General features: G+C 35.6%; 1 long non-coding RNA gene across 2 annotated transcripts in view; it reads right to left on the bottom strand.

Annotated features, from left to right (window-relative positions):
• The window catches only part of LOC126932674 (uncharacterized), a 62,824-nt gene that overhangs the window by 26,086 nt on the left and 15,980 nt on the right, over positions 1-20,758 (bottom strand). For both annotated transcript variants that reach the window (XR_007718275.1, XR_007718276.1), the window contains exon 2: positions 9,957-10,093. This is a non-coding gene — a long non-coding RNA (uncharacterized LOC126932674). The remainder of the gene's footprint in view (positions 1-9,956; positions 10,094-20,758) is intronic.

The following is a 20,758-nucleotide window of genomic DNA, read 5'->3' as shown; positions in this document are numbered from 1 at the left end:
TTAAATTCTATGTATACTTTCTGCTTCCAACTATGACTGAACAACTGGCACTGGATTAACTATCCAGCTTGAAACAACTATAAAACTTTGCAAAATATATGAAGCATCAAAGTGAGATGTTTGACAACAGGTAGCAGAGAACTGTAACCTGTGACATTAGGGTAAGTCATGAGGTGAGTCCCACGATCACCTGTGGTTCAGTCTAGAGGCACCTTCCAAACCACTGCACAAAGATGTGAAGCCCCAGCAGAGCACAGCAGTTTCCTTTTTGTGCAAACTGACAAAGCACTTTGTAAAATCTATATGAAAATACAAAGAACTCAAAATAGCCAAAACTATCTTAAAAAATAAGAACAAAATTGGAGTATTCACATTACCTGATTTCAAAACTTATTCTAAAAGTTACAGTATCCAAGACACAATAATGTTGCATAAGGATAGGCTAATAGGTCAATGAAATAGAATTAAGAGTCCAGAAATAGACAACAATTATATAGTCACTTTTTACAAAGACACCAAAAGGAAAGTCATTTCAACAAAAGGTATTGGAACAACTGAACATCCAAATAAGGGGAGAAAACAACTTCAAATATGTCTCTCACAATAGTCAAAAATAATTTGAAAAAGACCATAGGTTTAAACACAAAAGCTATTATTGAGTTTTAGAAATTATTTAAATATTTTGATTAAATACTTTTTAAATCTATGTATGGTATATATTTTCTCAAGAGTGTAAATGCCTACTTATTTTCGTAATGGTGTTTCTTTGATGAGCATAAGTTTTCAACTTTTACGAAGTCTAACTTATCACTTTATCCTTTTATGGTTTGTGCTTTCTATGCCTTGTGTAAGAAATATTTGACCCCAGAATTGCAAAAATATTTTCCTATATTTTCATTACATTATAGAGGCTCAAAACAGATGGCTATGTATAATGACTTCTCTGGTATCTTCTTAAGAGGGTATTTTTGAAAATGAAGAGTTTATCAAAGGTTGCTGAGAATATTGACCTCCACGTCTAGACCAGACCACATACACAGGGGCACAAAAGATAGTTACAAGTATCAGTTTTCTGTTACTTTAAGTATTATGCTTTAAAGTTTAATCCGAAGGGGAAAATAAACTTTGTAGTATCTTGCTCAATTTCTTTATATACCATGAAATAGGCAATATAGAATATTCAAAATAAAAGTAAAAACAATCAAAAACAAAAAAATTTATTTGACTCACATGGCATTCTGTTGGCAAAGAAAATTGTGTTAAGGTTTATCAAATTTTCCCAACAATATCGTATTTTCAATCCAGTACCATGCTCAAGTTATGGTAGATCCTTATGTTCCTGATGTGTCCTTTATCTAATTATTTAAATTACATTAAAAATGCCCAAATCTATTCAGTCATACAAACTATATTTTCTATGAGTTTTAAGGAAAGTATAAACATATACAACTTTACGATCACATCAAATTTCAATCAACTAAGATGTAATCAAAAGTATAATTTCAGTTAAGCAAAATGACTTGTACTTAAAACCCAAAAAGCCAGGCAGGGTGGCTCAAGCCTGTAATCCCAGCACTTTGGGAGGCCAAGACAGGCAGATCACTTGAGGTCAGGAGTTTGAGACCAGTCTGGCCGACATGGCAAAACACCGTCTCTACTAAAAATACAGAAATTAGCCAGGCATGGTGGCATAAGCCTGTAGGCCCAGCTACTCGGGAGGCTGAGGCAGGAGAATCGCTCAAACCCAGGAGATGGAGGTTGCAGTGAGCCAGGGTTGCGCCACTGCACTCGAGCCTTGACAACAGAGCAAGATGCTGTCGCAAAACACACAGACACACACACACACACACAAACACAAACAATAAAGTATGTATTTTATTTCCCCAACGAAGAGTGTTTATTAATGACTAGTATCCATAAGAAAAGCTTTCTTTAAAATCATAAACACTAAACTGTTACATATACTATTAATTTACACATGCACACACTATTACAAGTACTCATTATACGTATAGTATTACATATGTTTACTAGTAAAAGTATGGAAAATTCATTCTGGTTATAGAACAAAGAACAAAAAGAGTTTGAATTCACTGAACATATACTGTGTGTCTCTTTCAAGTTATGATGTGTTATAGCCTGATTGACACAATAGTGATAGACTAAGGGCACAACTCCATAAGAAACTATGGAAATATGCAGGAGCTTATTCATTCATGTATATCCATCTAGTGGTATATAACCTTTGTATTCTTGATTGCTGACTCGGCAGAAAATTAGAGTGTTACTTAAGCCAAATTAGAGTCACCATGTGTACCAATCCATAAACTTGGACTGGCCTTTGAAATATGATCCAGCTAGTAAGCATCCAGACTTCTATTAGATCTGGGGAACCAAAGATGAATAAGACACAACTTAAACCCTCTAAATGAAGTGGCTCTCATATATTCTGACTGAAACCAATTAAACTGGGACAATGACCCACAGCTAATTTATCTGACATTTGATTTAAAAACAAATTTTGGGAGCATTATGTACTAACATTCTTCAGCAAGAGAGCCATAAATAATTCATTTTACACGGAATCCATTTGTGCTTTTAAGTCTAACTATTGCAATATTATGGATCAAAATTTTTGCTAATGCTCGTATGCATTGCTGCATTCTATAGGATTAAGTAAATCATTCAAAATTGGTAAATCATTGATAAAATGACATTAAAATATCAATGATTTATAATTTAAACCCCAAAATAGTATTAATTTAAAAACTACAACTAAGTGATGATAAAATGGTAAAAGTATCCTTTCTGGAATTACTGAGAATCACAACTAACAATCATGTCTTGGGAAAAACATAATTCTAAGACAATGTAATATGTAATAATAACATCATAAAGTTTATGATACAAATGTCAGTAACCCTTATAAACCTTTTCATAAAATACCCTTTCGTTTATCCATTTAACAAATTTATTGAGATTCTTACATGTACTAGACACTATACACTATACTCGGTGCTGGGGACATAACAGCAAAAACATAACAAATATAAATGATCATGCTATCGAGGTACATATGATGAGAGGAAAAATAATCAACCAATCAATCATAAAGAAGTAAGAAATGAAACATTATGAAATTATATATATATATATGTAGAGAGAGAGGCTTTATGTATATGTATGCATACATATATATGTATGTAAACACACACACTAAGGGACTTTGGCTTAATTACAGGGTCAGATGAACCCTCCTGAGGAAATGGTCCTTGTGATAAGATGTAAAAGTTAATTGAAGAAGAAGATGGGGCCGGGCACAATGTCTCAAGCCTGTAATCCCAGCACATTGAGAGGCTGAGGCAGGCAAATCACTTGAGGCCAGGAGTCTAAGACCAGCCTGACCAATACGGCAAAACCCTGTCTCTACTAAAAGTACAAAAATTAGCTTGGCATGGTGGCACACACCTGTAGTCCCAGATACTTGAGAGGCTGAAGCACGAGAATTCCTTGAACCCAGGAGGCACAGGTTGCAGTGAGCCGAGATTGCACTACTGCACTCCAGTCTGGGCGACAAAGCAAGACTCTGTCAAAAAGAAAAAAGAAAGAAAAAGAAAAGAAAGGAAAAGAAAAGAAAAAAGGTTACATTCACTTAGAACATCAGAAAGAGCATGTGCAATATCTGGGGTAGAGCCACCTTGGGGAACACAATAAAGTCAAGGAAAGCCTGCATGGCTGCAGAAGGCAGTGACAGGCAAAGCACAGTGTAGGATGAGAATGGAAAACTGGATTAGAAAGACAATATGCAAGGTTCGTAGGCTTTTAAAGGATTAACATCTAACAAAATGAAATGTTTCAATTTAGCATTTAGTTGACAGAATATCCTGGTGAGATTGTGAGTAAGCTAGAGGAGAAATTAGCACCTACAAGAAATGCTTTGTGTCTCCCTTTTGGGGAGATGGTAAGTATATTTTTATGTTTAAGATATAGTTGCATTATGCTGCATGACATAGTTATTATTCTCTAAATGTGTATAGTTCAAATTTGGATGATGTGGACTCTGCTAGATAATGTGTGTTGATATTCAATGGAATAATATATAATCCCAAGGGCCATATAAATATAATACATATTGCATGTTTTAAAATATACATTGATGGTGTCATGATGTGATCAAAGATATTCAAAGTCATCCTTGCCTTTCTAAGTAAATACTTCCCTGTAACACAAGAATTAAGAGCCTAAAAACTGTATTTGTCGGACATTCTTGCAAGAAATTTTCTGGCTTAAATTCTGCCAACAAGATGCACTCTCATAAAATGTGGAAGTTTGAAAAGAAAGAGAAGTATTGTCCACCTCCAAAAGTAATGCATAAATCATGTCTTAAATTATGAACAAGACTTGAGAGCAGGTAGCTTATTTCGGAGTTCATCCAGAAGCAGAAGAAAGTGGAAAAGTGACACAAGGAAGGGAAGAAAGCCAATAAAAGGACATTGACAAATGGATTACAGCTGTAGTCAACTGAGGCTCAATCTTGCTGGAAACCCTTGGAGGGATTATATAGAATATACTTCAGAATTGTTCCACTGAGGGTAAGGAGCTGCCATGTTCATCCACCAACTTCTGATCCTCAGTGGTTGAAGGTTGCTCCTGGGGCATTCACTTTCTGACACTCATGTTCTGACTTACATGCAGCATGTCTATACAGTCACATAAAGCCCTCAGACAGACAGACATAGCTTCTGAATGCATAGGAATTGATCCCACAAAGCTTCAAGGGGTATTTTAGAGGGACCAAGATCTATAATGAGTACAGAGCTCTTAGGACTCACTTCAGCCCTGCAGGAGGTTGAGATTATTGGCATTAACTTTGTGATTCCTGCATTTCTGGGTTTTCTAAATACCAGAGCACTTTCCTCTGATGTTTCCTGCCTCTGATTTCCAACCATGTTGTGTCTAATTTCCTGTATTAAATACCTTCTACCTAAAGTGGTTTCTGTTTTCCTGACCATGCTAGCTGACATGGGCAGGATAGGAATAAAGATGTGGAGATACTCAAGAAATATTTAATACCTAAAAAAATCACCTCGGCCGGGCGCGGTGGCTCAAGCCTGTAATCCCAGCACTTTGGGAGGCCGAGACGGGCGGATCACGAGGTCAGGAGATCGAGACCATCCTGGCTAAAACGGTGAAACCCCGTCTCTACTAAAAAATACAAAAAATTAGCCGGGCGAGGTGGCAGGCGCCTGTAGTCCCAGCAACTCGGGAGGCTGAGGCAGGAGAATGGCATAAAACCCGGGAGGTGGAGCTTGCAGTGAGCTGAGAGATCTGGCCACTGCACTCCAGCCTGGGTGACAGAGTGAGACTCCGTCTCAAAAAAAAAAAAAAAAAAAAAAAAAAAAAAAAAAAAAAAAAATCACCTCAGTCAATAATTACATGAGGGAAAGGTGAAAGAGGAAAAATCTATAATGATTAACTAAAGTAGAATAGAAGAAATACGTTTGTTCATATTAGAATGAGGGGCAAGGTGAGGGAAACAACTATTTTTCAGATATGTAGAGTTTGATGAAACTTCAATACACTTAAATGGGAATTATATTTAGGAGGCAGTTTGACAGATGTATGAATCTGCATTTCAGAAGAGATGTTGGGTTGGTGTCATAGATTTAGAAATCTGAGTTCCAACAATATTTGAAACTAGGTAAGGTTTCCTATGAAGACTATTTAAAACAAGAATAGATACAAAAAAATTGAAGATGCAAGTGAGGGAGTGCCTGGGGAGGAAATTGAGGAACTGTCAGTAAAACGTAAAAAAAAAAAAAAAAAAAAAAAAATAGAAAAGAAGCCAAGGAAGAAGAAAATTTCAAGACTGACCACAGTATCAAATAGAGCAGATCTGGGGGGAAAAAAAAAAAACACAGAGCGAGAGAGAGATTCTAAAGTATCCTTTGAAATGGACAACGGTTAGATCATTGGTAATTGAAGCAAAAGCATTCTTAGTGGTATAACTGGAACAATGCTTGACAGAAATAGGTTGAAATTTTTAAATTTAGCTGTAACAGCAAGAGAACAGGGAAGTTACTAGAAAAAATACACATATGTGTAAATGTATGTATTATGAGTTCTATAACAAATTTTTATGTTATTCACTTACCTATCTGTATATTCAACTTCATAAAAACACTATAAATACAAATACTTATTAACTTTTTAAATATTTATTCAATACTGTTTCAGGTTTTTTTGAAGACTTTGTTATTTATTTTACAAAAGAATCATTTTGTCTTCGTTTATATCTGGGTAGTCATTTTAAATGTATAAGTTTTCCTTACATTTAAGTAATATTAAATAAGTTTGTTCTTTCTTACATACTCTAATTATTTAGCTTCTATGCTACTTCCATGTTGAAAGTGATAAAGCTTTTAATACACGAGAGCTGCCTCCTAGAAGCTCAGAAATGCTTGTGTTAATTGAGAATTTGTCAGTATGTTACCCCTGGATGCACGTGGATAAATCATACTGGTATTAGTAGGATTACAATAATGCAATGCAATAAGCCTTTACAGCTCTTTATTTTTAACACAATTTATGGCATGTGGCACACAATACTACTTAAAATGTGAATTTAGAAAATCCTATGCCAAGCACACTGGAAGCAGCATTTTTTTTTCCTGTTTTAGAATTTACATCTGCAGTACTCAAAAAATTCCATGGGTCTGTCATCAATAAACAGTACTAGATTATATGCTAAACACCAGAAATACAAGGATAAGAGAGATATGCCTTAGGACTTTTTTTCCAAACCACAGCTTGACACCAATTAGAGATTTGTTAAATCAGTATTTTATGTTGCACTGATGTTTCTAATGGGATGGAAAGGATGGAATGACATGGAATAGCATGGAAAATATTTGCATACATTACCTATTACAAATATAAATATTATTTCATGAAATTGAATTTCAGTTTTATATATTACTCACATAAGGATGTGTATGGTGATAGACATGCAAATAGAGCATTTCAAAGTAATAATATAAGTGCCATGATAAAAGGATATTCTAGTCATATATAAACTAGAGAAAAGGGATTTAACCCAGCCTGCAGAGACACAGGAATCTTTAAGAAGGAAATAAATGCAGTATTTACCAGTTATACTAATCAACATCAGGTTATTCATTAAATAAAATCCTAAATGTATTGTGGAAGAACAATTTGAAGTGGTGCTATTGGAAATATTTTTATGCCTTATAAAATTCTGTAAAATACTGCTTAGATATTAAGACTTCACAAGCTACAATGGCATGTCCATTAACCCCACTGAAAAATAGTTATAGCCAGTTATGGTGGCTTGTGCCTATAAATCTTAACACTTTGGGAGGCTGAAGTGGGAGGATGGCTTAAGACCAGGAGTTCAAGACCACCCTGGGCAACATAGTGAGAGCCTATCTAATCAAAAATAAAATAAAATTAGCCAGGCATGGTGGCATGGTGGCATGACTCAAGCCTGTAGTCTCTACTACTCAAGAGGCTAAGGCAGAGGATCGCTTGAGCCCAGGAGTTTAAGGCTGCAATGAGCTATGATCACAGCCCAGATGACAGACCAAGACTTTTTCTCTAAAAAAGAAAAGAAAATTCAACAAAATACGAATATAATAATTTTTTCCACAATTTTTGTTTTACAGTTCACTTTTCTTTTTTTTTCTCTTTTTTTCTTTTTTTGAGAGTCTCTTTGTCGCCCAGGCTGGAGTACAGTGGCACGATCTCAGCTCAATGCAACCTCTACTTCCCGGGGTCAAGCGATTCTTCTGCCTCAGCCTCCCAAGTAGCTGGGATTGCACCTGGCTAATTTTTGTACTTTTAGTAGAGACGGCGTTTCACCATGTTGGCCAGGCTGGTCTCAAACTCCTGGACTCCGGTGATCATCCATCTCAGCCTCCCAAAGTGTTGGGATTACAGGCATGAGCCACCACACCCAGACTAGAGTATACTTTTCAATTTATAGTTACAAATATGTCTTGAAAGAAATAATATGTTACTCCTATTTGGATTTTTTTCAAATTAACTTTTTTACTATTTAAAGTTGGTAGCTCCATATTAGGAAGAGGAAGCATAAATACTGAATACAGCATACATATTTGAAACATTCACATTAGGCTTCAGAACATTTTCACCAATGTTCTGTGGAACAATGGACATATTCTATGTTTAATGGACACACTCACCTTGATTCTGTCTTTGATTTTTTTTTACAATTCTGCAAGGCCTCTAAGTAATGGAATGTTACAGGTTTCAATAACCAGTTACATGGTGATGATTCTCAAGTCTATATTCAGCTCCAGGTCTGTATTTTCCAGCATTGAACAGCTCCTTTTGTATATTTCACAAATACCTCAAAATCAGCCATCTTCTAAATAAATTTATTATTTTATAACAAAAATAAGATTCCCTATGTACAGTAGAGTACATAACCAGCTAAGCGGTTAGTAGCACCATCATCTAACTAGTCACTTGAGCAAGAAAGCTAGTAGTTATCTGAGATTCCCTCCTCTCCATTATATTACCATTTTCAATTAATTAATAAGACTAGAGGATTTTCCAAACTCAGTTTACCACTCCCTCTTCTTTATTCACCTTCCACTGCTTTAGTTCAACTCATCACTTACACAAATTTAGTATCCTCCCTACCTCCCATCTTCTTCTCTAACTCAACCTCTTCTCTGCTGTCAGAGTAATGTTTCTATAACAGAAATTAAACTACGTCATTCATCTACTTAAAATTCTGTAATGGCTCCTTATTTCTGACTAAGATCCCTAGTATATAAGGCCCTTCTACTACCTACTACCTTGTCCTCAAAGACAGTAATTCCATCTTAACATCATTAAACTGCAGCCCAACTGTTTAACAAGCTTACTGTTAGGTAAGCCCAACTCTTTAACAACCTTACTGTTGGTACCTGCTTTCTAGCCACAACTCCCATAACCCTTTCTGCCTCACATGATGCACATCATTTTCTAGCAGGACTAAATCATCTGCCAGTGCCAGAGGACATAAATCTATCTCAAGCTGTGAGATTTTCACAGGCTGGTCCTTTTCCTGCTGTTATAGGTGTCTTTTTGCAATCCATGCTCCAAGACTCAGTAAAATGTTCCTACATGGTTTCATGCTTTTTTTCCTATATTTTTTGGATTTTTTTCCAAAATTTCCAACTTTTCAAGAAAAAATTAACTGTCGCCTCTTCTGTATTCCTGTTGCCCTTTGTAGATTTATTATACTTATTAGAAGTATTTTATTAAAATATAGTTTTCATTTGATTATTAAACCACTTATAATATTGCTGTAACTGCTCAGGTTTTTAACACCACCCCTAGATATTGAATCTTCAAAGTTCAGGGTTCTATTCTTTTTATATTTCCAGCATCCATCACAGTCTGGCTCCCAGGAAGTGAACTTAATAAAGGTCTGTTGAATAAATATATCAACATGAGACAAAAATAATATCATTAAGTGATTGGTTGTTACTTTAAATGTTCTCCTCTGAAAAGACATTATGATTAGGGTGTGTGATCATTTGGCTACATCCAACTTAATCTTGGAGATGATCATTGTTGTCATATATTTATATGCAATGAAAACATTATGGTTATTAGGTTGCTTTTGTCTTTTCCATACCAGAGAGACAAATTTCAACGTTGTCAGGATTTTTTTGTACACCACACCATGCACTTTGCAGTATGGAATATTCTTTTTCAACCCCTAAGAGCAAGGGGTAAGGAGGTGGACATAAGAAAGGCTAATTTGGTATGAATGGATTTTGGGACAATTATGCCTCTCTCCATGGCTTGGTTAACAGGACCTTCGACATTTTGCTCATGATCCATTTATCAGACTGTAATTTCTAGTATTCACTTTCTTCCTTCATGAAAATCCAAACTGTTTATCTTTAGTTGCTTACCTTAAAAATAAAAGTTGCTCAGGCTGGGCATGGTGGCACACTCCTTTTTTGGAGGAGCATTTTGGGAGGCAAGGTGGGCAGATTGCTTGAGCCCAGGAGTTTGAGACCAGCCTGGGAAACATGGAGAAACCCCATCTCTACCAAAAAAACAAAAAAAAATACAAAAGTTAGTCGGCCTGGTGGCATGCATCTGTGATTCCAGCTACTCAGGAGCCTGATGTGGAAGAAACACCTGAGCCTGGGAAGTCGAGGCTGCAGTGAATTGTGACCGCTCCACTGCACCCCCAGCCTGGGTGATGGAGTAAGACCCTATCACTAAATAAATAAATAAACTAAAAATTTTTTAAGTTGCTAATCAAATAGGATTGGACCACAAACCCATGAGTGAGCCCAGCTAGCATTAAGTAGACCCAACCAGCCTACCCATACATTCGTAAGCAAAAAATCAGTACATGTTTTATGTCATTGCTATTTTGTGGTTGCTTATTTCATAGCATTATTGTGGCAATGGATAGCTGAAACAGAATCCTAGTTCAGAAAGTCTCCAGTTAAAATATACCAGTAACAGGTAGTTGTGAGAGTTTGCCAGTCCTTTAGTATCCATTTATAGCAATCTTTGGAGAGATGTAGATTTGCCTTATCTTCCACTGATGGGAGACCAGGCACAGTAGGCAGTATAAAAAGAATTAGACCTGAATGTCCGGAAAGCAAAGTTTTAGCTGTGGCTGTACTACTAGGTAATAGGGACCTTGGACAAGTTAAAATAAGATAATATTAAGATTACAGTTGTTCCCAAATCTGACTATAAAAGTACTGGAGAAGTTTTCCTGTGACATTATTTTTGACATAAATTCCCAGTAGTTCAAAAGTGGTACTAGAAAAAAACTTTTAAAAATTGGTTATCTGTAAGATTAGGGGTCTCAAATCCTCAGTTGTATTTGCAAGTTATTTTTATGGGTCATTCCAGATTATTTTTTATCACTCTTTTCTTTGGTGAGCTATTGGTATGAACAAACTTACTTAGAAAATAAGTGGTGCATTAACACCAAAAAATGAATAAAGCCCCTCTCTAATGATGAATTAACCACTCCAATGTGAAAAGGTCTATGTATTTTCTAAGTAAAATGGTATTTACAATCTACAGTCTGGTTGTGGTAAGCAGAATTCTAAGATTTCAGGTCCCTGGTATATACACACACCTCTCATTCAATCAAACACTAACCTAGGTGCTAGTGTGAAAGCATTATATAGATGTAATTAAGCTCCCAAATCAGTTGACCTTAAAGTAGAAAGATTACAATCACAGAGTCTGGCCTAATCACATGAGCCCTAAAAAGGAAACAGGTTCTTCCTGATAAAAGAGATTCAAAGCATCAGAGGACTCCATGTCAGGGAGATTATCTAATGCTGGCTTTGAATATAGAGGGGGCCACAGGGCAAAGAATGCAGGTGGCCTCTAGGAGTGGAGAGCAGCCCCTAGATGACTGTCAGCAAGGAAATGTGGACCTCAGTACTACAACCATAAGAAATTAAATCTTGCCACAACCACATGAGCTCCAGACAAGAAGACAGCCAAGACAACATCTTGATTTTAGCTTTCTGGGACCTTCAGCTAAGCGGTGGTCAGACTTCTGACCTATAGAAGTATGGGAAAATGGCTGTTTTTTCAAGCAGTAAACTTTGTGGAAATTTGTTGTACAACATTACAAACCTAACACACTAATATAAAGGATTCTGTATTTGAATTTTGGAATTTAGGAAAGCTGAGTTCCTGCATCCGTTACTATAATTGATTAGACAGCCTAAAACAAGACAGTGGCTTTCCTTAATGCCTTCCCTTAGCCTGAAGAATCCCATAACAAAGCAGCTTAATATTACACAATGTAATATATTCAGAATTTAAATACCTCCTTAAAACAAATGTAGAAATAAAATATTCACTTTATTTGCTTTTCTTTTCTTACATTGTGAAGAATCCCTCCAATATGTCATAAAAATGACTTGATTTTAATTAGGAGTCTAACAAAAAAAGTAACTATGATATTCCAGAAAAAAACTCAGTCATCAGTTCTGACAAATACTCTATTGATAAATGATGTTATTAATATTTTATGTATTTAATTTTAATGCTTCTGAAATAATTATTGATATTACAATTTATTCTTTAAGTCTATTATTCTATAAGTAAATCTAGGTTAATCTTCTGGCAGAAACCACGGCTCTGAACACAGTGGAAAAAAAGTAGAGAGAGAAATCTATTCAGTTTACCTTGTAAAATACTCTGAGCAATCCCTTTAAAGCACACATACAAAAATTCGAATTTAGAATTTAGCAATTTAGAATTTCAGTGATTTTCATTGAGAATTTCAGCAATTTTCATTCTTTTAATAATTGCTTCAGTGTTGATGTTATTAAAATAAAGTACCTGCATTTGCCATGATGAAGTATCAACACAAGTCATTTGTTTTACAAAAGGTATTGGCTGCCATCTCTTGGACTATGTGAGCATTGTGCTTCAAAAAGAATAAACAAATTAAACCCTCAGCCTTTGCAAAAATTTCTTCACAAAAGAAATCCAAAAAACGTGTAAATAGTTGAGCAGCAAACAAATATTAATTGCATGTATTTGATTATTTCACTTTGAAATATGACTTACGTACGTGGTTAATTTTTCTTGGATGTGTTTTTAAAAGGTTTATTCAAACAGAAGGCAAATAAATATATACATTATCCTAATTTTAGATTTTATGTTTTTATTTAAAATATTATTTGCACACTTTCACTTAACGATTTTTCCATCTTCTATAGTTATGGCTACAACACTAGTCACTTCTCTCTTTAATATATGAGTTAAGATGCCAAGTCTGATTCCTTTCTTCTGAACCTAATTGACAGCACAAATCCTTCAGAGATAAATAATTATGGTTTCTCACTAGAATCAAGTTTATTATCATCTTACATACCATGTGGTTGAAACTAATAGGACAAAGAGAAAGCTTAATTATTGATATAATTATTGATATAAAACTAAACTATACTCATTTTAGAGAAGTTAGTGATAAAAACTCACATTTCAATCTTCTCTCCATTCATGATTCATTCTGTATGGCATCTATACATACTTTCTTAAATTTTATAAATTAATGATTTTCTAAAAGAAGAAAGTATTTGAGAAGACTCAGTCCCTAAATTATACTTAATTTTACCTAGAAGATACCTAACGTGAAAGACTGTAAAAGTTAAAACCAAAAAATATTAAAAACAAAGGCAGCGTTTCTGTCATATAAAAGGAAATTGTACCACAACCTACAAATAAGCAAATGTAAATTAATAACTGTGATTAAATGCAAACATTATACTCCCATCAGAGCTCACTGTGTATGTAAGAAGTAGAAACCTCCTTTGGCAATTAGTAGATTGCAATAATAGTGTGCAGTTTTGTAACAGAACATTTTGTTACTTTTTAAACCTTTGGGTTTCTATTTTAGTATATTCTATTAAACAATTTGAGATGGTAAAAAGAAAACCATTTAACTGCTTCTGAGGTTATGAAAACTCCTTGGGTATCTGAAATGATCTAACTTTAAAATAATTATTATTACTTTGTTAAGTATTGAGTGCTCATGTAATTCACAATTATTTGCCTTCTCACCAGGCAGATCATCTAGGATGAAATTACAGAAAAATTAAGGAATGGTGTATCAGATATACAAGTAGTTTTGAATTCAAATTTGATTATTTAAGTAGTAAACTTCACATTGCTTAATTTCTTAATTATCCAGGAAAAAATTTCAAGTGAAATACCAAATATGTGGAAAGTAGAAAATACGTGAATACAAAGAGAATCCTAACTCTTGTCACCAAGAGAAGAACGGGGTTGATGTGCTGCTTTAGAGCTGTAAACTTGTTGTGACACCTGGTGGATATTGTTGAAAAGGCACGTAATACAGCAAAAGAAACTACTGACAGAGCAAACAGACAGCCTACAGAATGGGAGAAAATATTTGCAAACTAAGCATCTTACAAATCTATAAGTAACTTATAAATAACTTAAAACAAATTTAGAAGAGAAAAATAACCCCTAAAAGAGTGGGCAAAGGACATGAAAAGACACTTCTCAAAAGAAGACATACATGCAGCCAACAAGCATATGAAGAAAAGCTCAACATCACTGGTCATTAGAGAAATACAAATCAAAACCACAATGAAATATCATCTCACACCAGTCAGATGGCTATTATTCAAAAGTCAAAAAATAACAGATGCTGGCAAAGTTGTGGAGAAAAGGGAACACTCACACACTGTTGGAGGAAGTGTGAATTAATTCAAACATTGTGGAAAACAGTATGGCAATTCCTTAAAAGCTAAAAGAAGAACTATCATTCCACCTAGCAATCCCGTTACTGGGTATATACCAGAGGAATATAAATCATTCTATCATAAAGACACATGCTCATTAATGTTCACTACAGCACCATTCACAATAGCAAAGACGTGCAATCAACCTAAATGCCCATCAATAACAGATTGGATAAAGAAAATATGATACATATACACCTTGGAATACTATGCAGCCATAAAAAAGAATGAGATAATGTCTTTTGGGAAAAATAGATGGAGCTGGAGGCTATTATCCTTGGCAAACTAACGCAGAAACAGAAAACCAAATGCTGCATGTTCTCACTTATAAGTGGAAGCTAAACAATAAGGACTTATGAACACAAAAAAGGAAACAACAGACACTGGAGTCTACTTGATGGGACAGGGTGGGAGAAGGGGGAGAAGCAGAAAAGATAACTACTGGGGACTGGCTTAATACCTGAGTGATGAAGTAATATGCACAACAAACCCCTGTGACACGTTTACCTATGTAACCAACCTTCACTTGTACCCTAAAACCCAAAATAAAAGTTTAAAAAAAAAAAAAGAGAAAAGGCATGTGATAGATAGCCATGTGCAGTTAAACTCAGCAGCCAAGAGCCCCCTTGGGCTATTGAGTACTTGAGGTGCAGCCAGCCAAAAATGAAGATGTGGTGTTCAAAGACCTTGTATTAAAAAAAAAATACATAATATCTAATAATGTTTTATATTGGTTACATGTTGAGATGATAATATTCTGGCTATATTTATTAAATAAAATATATTAAAACTGATTTCACCTGTTGCTCTCTTTTTTTCCTATTTGGCTACTAAAAATTTTAAAGTTATATATATGGTTCACATTTGTGGTTTATATTTCTATTGGATAGTGCTGTGATAGAATCTAAGGCTTAAATATTATTAAGGTAAAAAAATTTCTCAGTGTCTTTGTGAGAATAGGAAAAAAATGTATGTAATATATGATTAACATATGGTAGACAAAATTTTAACATGGCTTCCACTGGTCCACATCCTTTCATACCTCCCCACTGGGGTAGGCGGTTTCTGTGAATAGAATGGAATATCATTCCCTTCAATGAGGGTATATTGTATGGCAAAGGTAAAGGGATTTTTGCAGATGTAATTAAGGTTTCTAATTAGCTGACTTTGAGTTAATCAAAAGGGAGATTATGCTGGATGGGGCCTGGCCTAATCAGATGAATTCTTAAAAGACACTCAAAGCAGCAGCAGACACTCACCTATTGGCCTATAAGAAGCAAACTGCCATGTTGTAGGGAGAGCTACATGGCAAGGAATGTCAGACAGCCTCCAGGATTTGAGGAATCTGTCCTTCAGCTATAAGAAATCAAATTCTGCCAACAACCAGTGAGCTTGGAAGAGGAGGCAGGCCTCAGATGAGGCTGCAGCTCTGTCTGACAGGTTCACTGCAGCCTTGTAAGACCCGGAGCAGGGGCCCAGCTAAGCTGTGCCTGGATTCCTTACCCACAGAAACTGAGAGATAATAAGTGCATGACATTTTAAACTGCTAAGTTTGTGGTAATGTTTTGCAACAGTAGAAAACTTAAGATTTGAACTTTTTGTAACTTTATTTTTTGTGTTAGAATATCATTGGTTTTTCTTTTTTTATCTAAGACATATTCATCATAAGAAATCAAAATCAGCAATGAAAACCACAACTTTATTATAGTATATAGTTTACTATGGCATGCATTTTATCATAGCATACATAATGGAAACAGAAATAAAAACAAGGAAATCATATCAAATTTAATATAAACTTCTCGATTGAGCTGTGCTATGTAAATTATAATAGCTTCAACCCAGAGCTCTTTTGAATTTAAAGCAGTGATGCATCTTCTTATTTCTTCTTATTTAGTGCTATTTTGGCACTTAAAGTCAAGAGGCTTCTAATAGTGAAGAGACAAATGGGTACCAGTAAAAGAAAACCAGGACAAGTGAAGAGATAAAGCCAATCCCTGTGAGCTCATATACCTACTTTGGGACCTCTAAACAGATCTTCGAATGATCTAAAAATTAATCTAGTATCAGAGACTTCACTCTGCTCCCTTGAATTCCCAAAATTCATACACAGTCTTGACCCAATTTATCAAGTTGAAGATTAGTTCAAAGAGTAGTGATGTATAAAACGTCATGCCCTGTAGCTTTGCCAATGACTCTGGAGATGATGGCTGCAACTCTAGCTCCTTCAGTCAACTTCCTGTTCATCAGATTCACCATAATCTTCCTAGGCTCCTGAGCCTTTGCACTTACAGTTTGCTTTTCCTGGAATACACTTTTCATTGCTTGCACACCTGGAAAAGGCTACTTCTATTATGAACTTTTCTCACTTCCTTCTGTTGTCTCCTTGTATAGCTTTTGCTTTTTCCCTCCAATTAAGTGTTTCTTCTATTCATTGACACTGACTAGGAGAATAAATGTGGCAACATGGCTTGGTATTCTTGTGATTACCTATACTGACTTCATCAGAGTCAGTGAGAGTGCCATAGGTTTGTAGTAACCAAAAAATTCTCAAATGTGCAGGCTTAAATATATGTATCCATACAAAAAGAAACAAAATCAAAAACTGCTCCTCTCTTTGCTGCTCCTGCTCCTGCTCCTCCTGCTGCTGCTCATCCTCCTCCTCCTCCTTCTTCTTTTGAGACAGTCTCACTCCTTCACCCAGGCTGGAGTACAGTGACATGATCTCAACTCACTGCAACCTCTGCCTCCCAAGCTCAAGTGATTCTCCTGCCTCAGTATCCTGAGTAGCTGGGATTACAGGCACATGCCACAACACCCGGCTAATTTTTGTATTTTTGGTAGAGACACGTTTTCGCCATGTTGGCCAGGCTGGCCTCAAACGCCTCACCCCAGATGACCCACCTGCCTCGGCCTCCCAAAATGCTGGTGGTATCACAGGCATGAGCCACCTCACCCAGCTATGTTTCTTCTCTTGACCAGGGATTGCAAAGATGCACACCTAGGCTTTCCTCATTTGCATGTTGTAATTATAGGGTGTTACACATCTCATTTTTGTTATACCTACCTGTATCTGCTGATATTAGATCAATTGATCTATTTTCTCATATCCTTGCATTTTGGCTTCTTATTTTTGGAAGAGGCCTTTTTTCCCTTAAATTAGTTTTTACTATGTCAACACATTTCCAAAATACTGTAAGACCTACTTTTATATTCAATTAATATCTTGTTACCCTAAGGCAGAGTTAGTGGTTCTTGGCACTATAGTTTCAGAACACTTTGCAGAGTTCTGTTACAGAATTTAACATGTTGTATAGTAACTACTTCACGTCTAGATCTACTATTAAATTAAGAATAGGGGCCACACCTTATTCAACATTGCATCCCTAACCTCTAGCAGGCAATAAAATAAAACAAAATAGAATATACTAACAACTTGAATTAAAACCTCAGGGAGCTTCATCAAAACATTTAAAACAAACCTGCATTATTTCCAGTAGTAAACTTCCTTCCCTCTGCAATAAGCTGATTATTTCGTTGGCTGAACTAGATCTACAATGAGGTGGTGTGACAAATGGGGAATTGGGGAAGGGGAGGGAGGCCTGGGTGTGAGGTTACAATGTTTTGTGTAGTCTTCCCCCTGCCCTCCACACCCCTATGCCTAATCAACTAACCACTGTCATTGTCTAAGGTTTCAGGGTCAGAACCTCTTAAACAAGGTATTTAAGAAGTTAAGAAGTTGCCAAAACCATGACTTTCTTGGAGGTGAATTTGATGTTTTAGATTATATTTGATGTTTTAGATTATAGAAATTGAAAGTGAGAGTAGGTAAAAAGAAGAATATAGTTCTTAAGGGAAAGAAAAAACTAAGACTATGCTCCTATTTTCCACAGTGAAGGTCATAAGTGTCCTTGAGGTATTTTGGTTAGCTTCACTTCTCATTAACTGGTGATATTTATTTTGATAATTACAGTGTAGAAAGGTTTTTTTAAAGGGAACATTTTCTGACTCCTATATTTATCTGAGTTATTATCTTTCTATGAGCTTAGCTATTGTTTGAGCCCATCTCAGCCAAGTTTATTGGCAATTCCAGTCTATTTGCCAACAACTTAAGGAGCATTCATTTTAAACTAAAGTACACCCCAATCCTTAGATGAAATCCTGCCTCAGGTTCATAACGCCAAATCAATAGAATCATTCAAATCCAAGGTTAACTCTTATCTTGGAACCAAGCTCATTCCTATTGATTAAACTTTTATTTTTGTCTTATTATGAAGAACAAAAGGACCTTGGCAGTGGCCGCAGAAAGAAAGGTGCAATAAACAATCCATTTATGTCCCTTTGTAACATCAATTAATTCATATAATTTTGCTTTCAATTTTATTCCAAATATAATAGCATGTCTCCTTGTCTATAAGAATTATTTTTTCCCGATTGACGGAAAGTTTTTCAAATACCAACTATTCAGTGTTTTTAAAAAAAAATGCTGGGGGAATAAGAGGAATGAGAAAAAGACAGACAGCACATGAAACAGTTATAGCAGATTTCTATAAAATTAGAGAAAAAAAGTTTGTGAATGTTTAAGAATTAATCTGTTTTTCTGTATGGAGAGTCCTTAAATGGCTAAAAGCAGATCAGTCATTCAATCTGGCAATCCCACTATTGGGTATCTACCCAAAGGAAAAGTCATTATATGAAAAACACACTTGCACACATATGTTTATAGCAGCACAATTCACAATTGCAAAGATGTGGAACCAACCTAAATGCCTATCCACTAATGAGTGGATAAAGAAAATGTGGTATATATGCACGATGAAATACTACTCAGCCATTAAAAGGAACGAAATAATGTCTTTTGCAACAACTTAGATGGAGCTGTAGGCCATTATTCTAAGTGAAGTCACACAGGACTGGAAACAAAAACCACATGCCCTCACTTATAAGTGGGATCTAAGCTATGAGTAAATAAAGGCATACAGAGTGACACAATGGACTTCAGAGACTCAAAAGTATGAGGGTGGGAAGGGGGCTAGGGATAAAAAGCCACACTTTAGGTATAATGTGCACTACTCTGGTGATGGGTACACTAAAATCTCAGAATTCACCACCATATAGTTCACCCATGTAACAAAAAGCCATTTTGTACCCCAAAAGCTATTGAAAAAAAAAAAAAGCTGTATACCTTAAGTAAATACAATTTTGTTTTTTAAAAAATCTGTTTTTAAAAGAATTTTAGTTTACAAAACTTGGCACTAGCAAATGCTTGATGTTTTTATTCTTCCTATTTTTTCCTTGTGGACATTTTGATATCCTTTTTATTTTGTCTATGGTGACAAAAGCAAATATACAGGTAACCATAATAATAAAAGATTTATAAGAGCAAAACCAAAGTTTTTCAGAGAAGAAGAAATTCTGACTCAAGACTGCATTATCAACTCTTGCCTGAATTTCCAGCCTTCTGGTCTGCCCTACACATTTTCAGACTCATCAGCCCCCAAAAACACATGAAGCAATCCAAAACTAAAGAAACTAATTAATTAATTTTATTTCCCTGGAGAACTCTCATGGATAAAATAGGTATGAATGGTATTTTCAACTATAAACAGGTATGCAAGAAATATCAAATTTCTTTTATTTTACTTAAATCAAATTAATTCCAACTCCAAGTGCCCATCACACAGGCCAGCAGGAAATTCAACCTAGGTCCTAAGAGGTCACAAGCATCCTTTCATCTTGCATTATCATGTTCTCCTTTGATATCTCATTTTCCAAGGTCACTTAGTCCCTGCTATAATTTCAATAGTTGTACCCTCCAAAATTCATGTTGAAATTGAATCCGCAAAGTGGCAGTGTTGACAGGTGAGTCCTTTAAGAGGTGAATGTGTCATGAGGGCTCTGCCTTCATAAATACATTAATATATTCATGAATCAATGGGTTAAAAGGTAAATGGATTAATAGGTTATCATGGGATTGGAACTAGTGGCCTTATAAGAAAAGGAAAAAAGACCTGAGCTACCATGTTAGCACATTCAACACCCTCACCCTGTGTCACTTTGAGACTCTGCAGAGAGCCCCCACCAGTAAGAAAGCCCTCACTAGATGCAGCCCCTCAACCTTGGACTTTTCAGCCTCCACAACCATAAGAAATAAATTCCTTTTCTTTACAAATTATCCAGTTTCAAGTATTTTGTTTAAGCAATATAAAACAGACTAATACAGTCAGTCCCTAAAGGAAGACAGCTCCGCTTATCCCATGTCAAACTGCAGTGCAGGAATATTTGTCAAAGCAGGGAGTCCCGTTGCCCTGGGCCCAGGAGAAACACAAAGTTAAACCACTCAACTGTCTTGCCAGTTCCTGCGGGTACTGTCAGAGAATATAGCGTGGATCACCACTATTCTTGGTAGTCATAAAGCTCTAGTCTCAGTTTTGGGGAATTTA

This window comes from Macaca thibetana, chromosome 12 (assembly GCF_024542745.1).
Source record: "Macaca thibetana thibetana isolate TM-01 chromosome 12, ASM2454274v1, whole genome shotgun sequence".
Lineage (NCBI taxonomy): Eukaryota > Metazoa > Chordata > Mammalia > Primates > Cercopithecidae > Macaca > Macaca thibetana.
The sequence above is the reverse complement of the archived record's forward strand: the minus strand, read 5'-3'. Positions and strand labels throughout refer to the sequence as shown.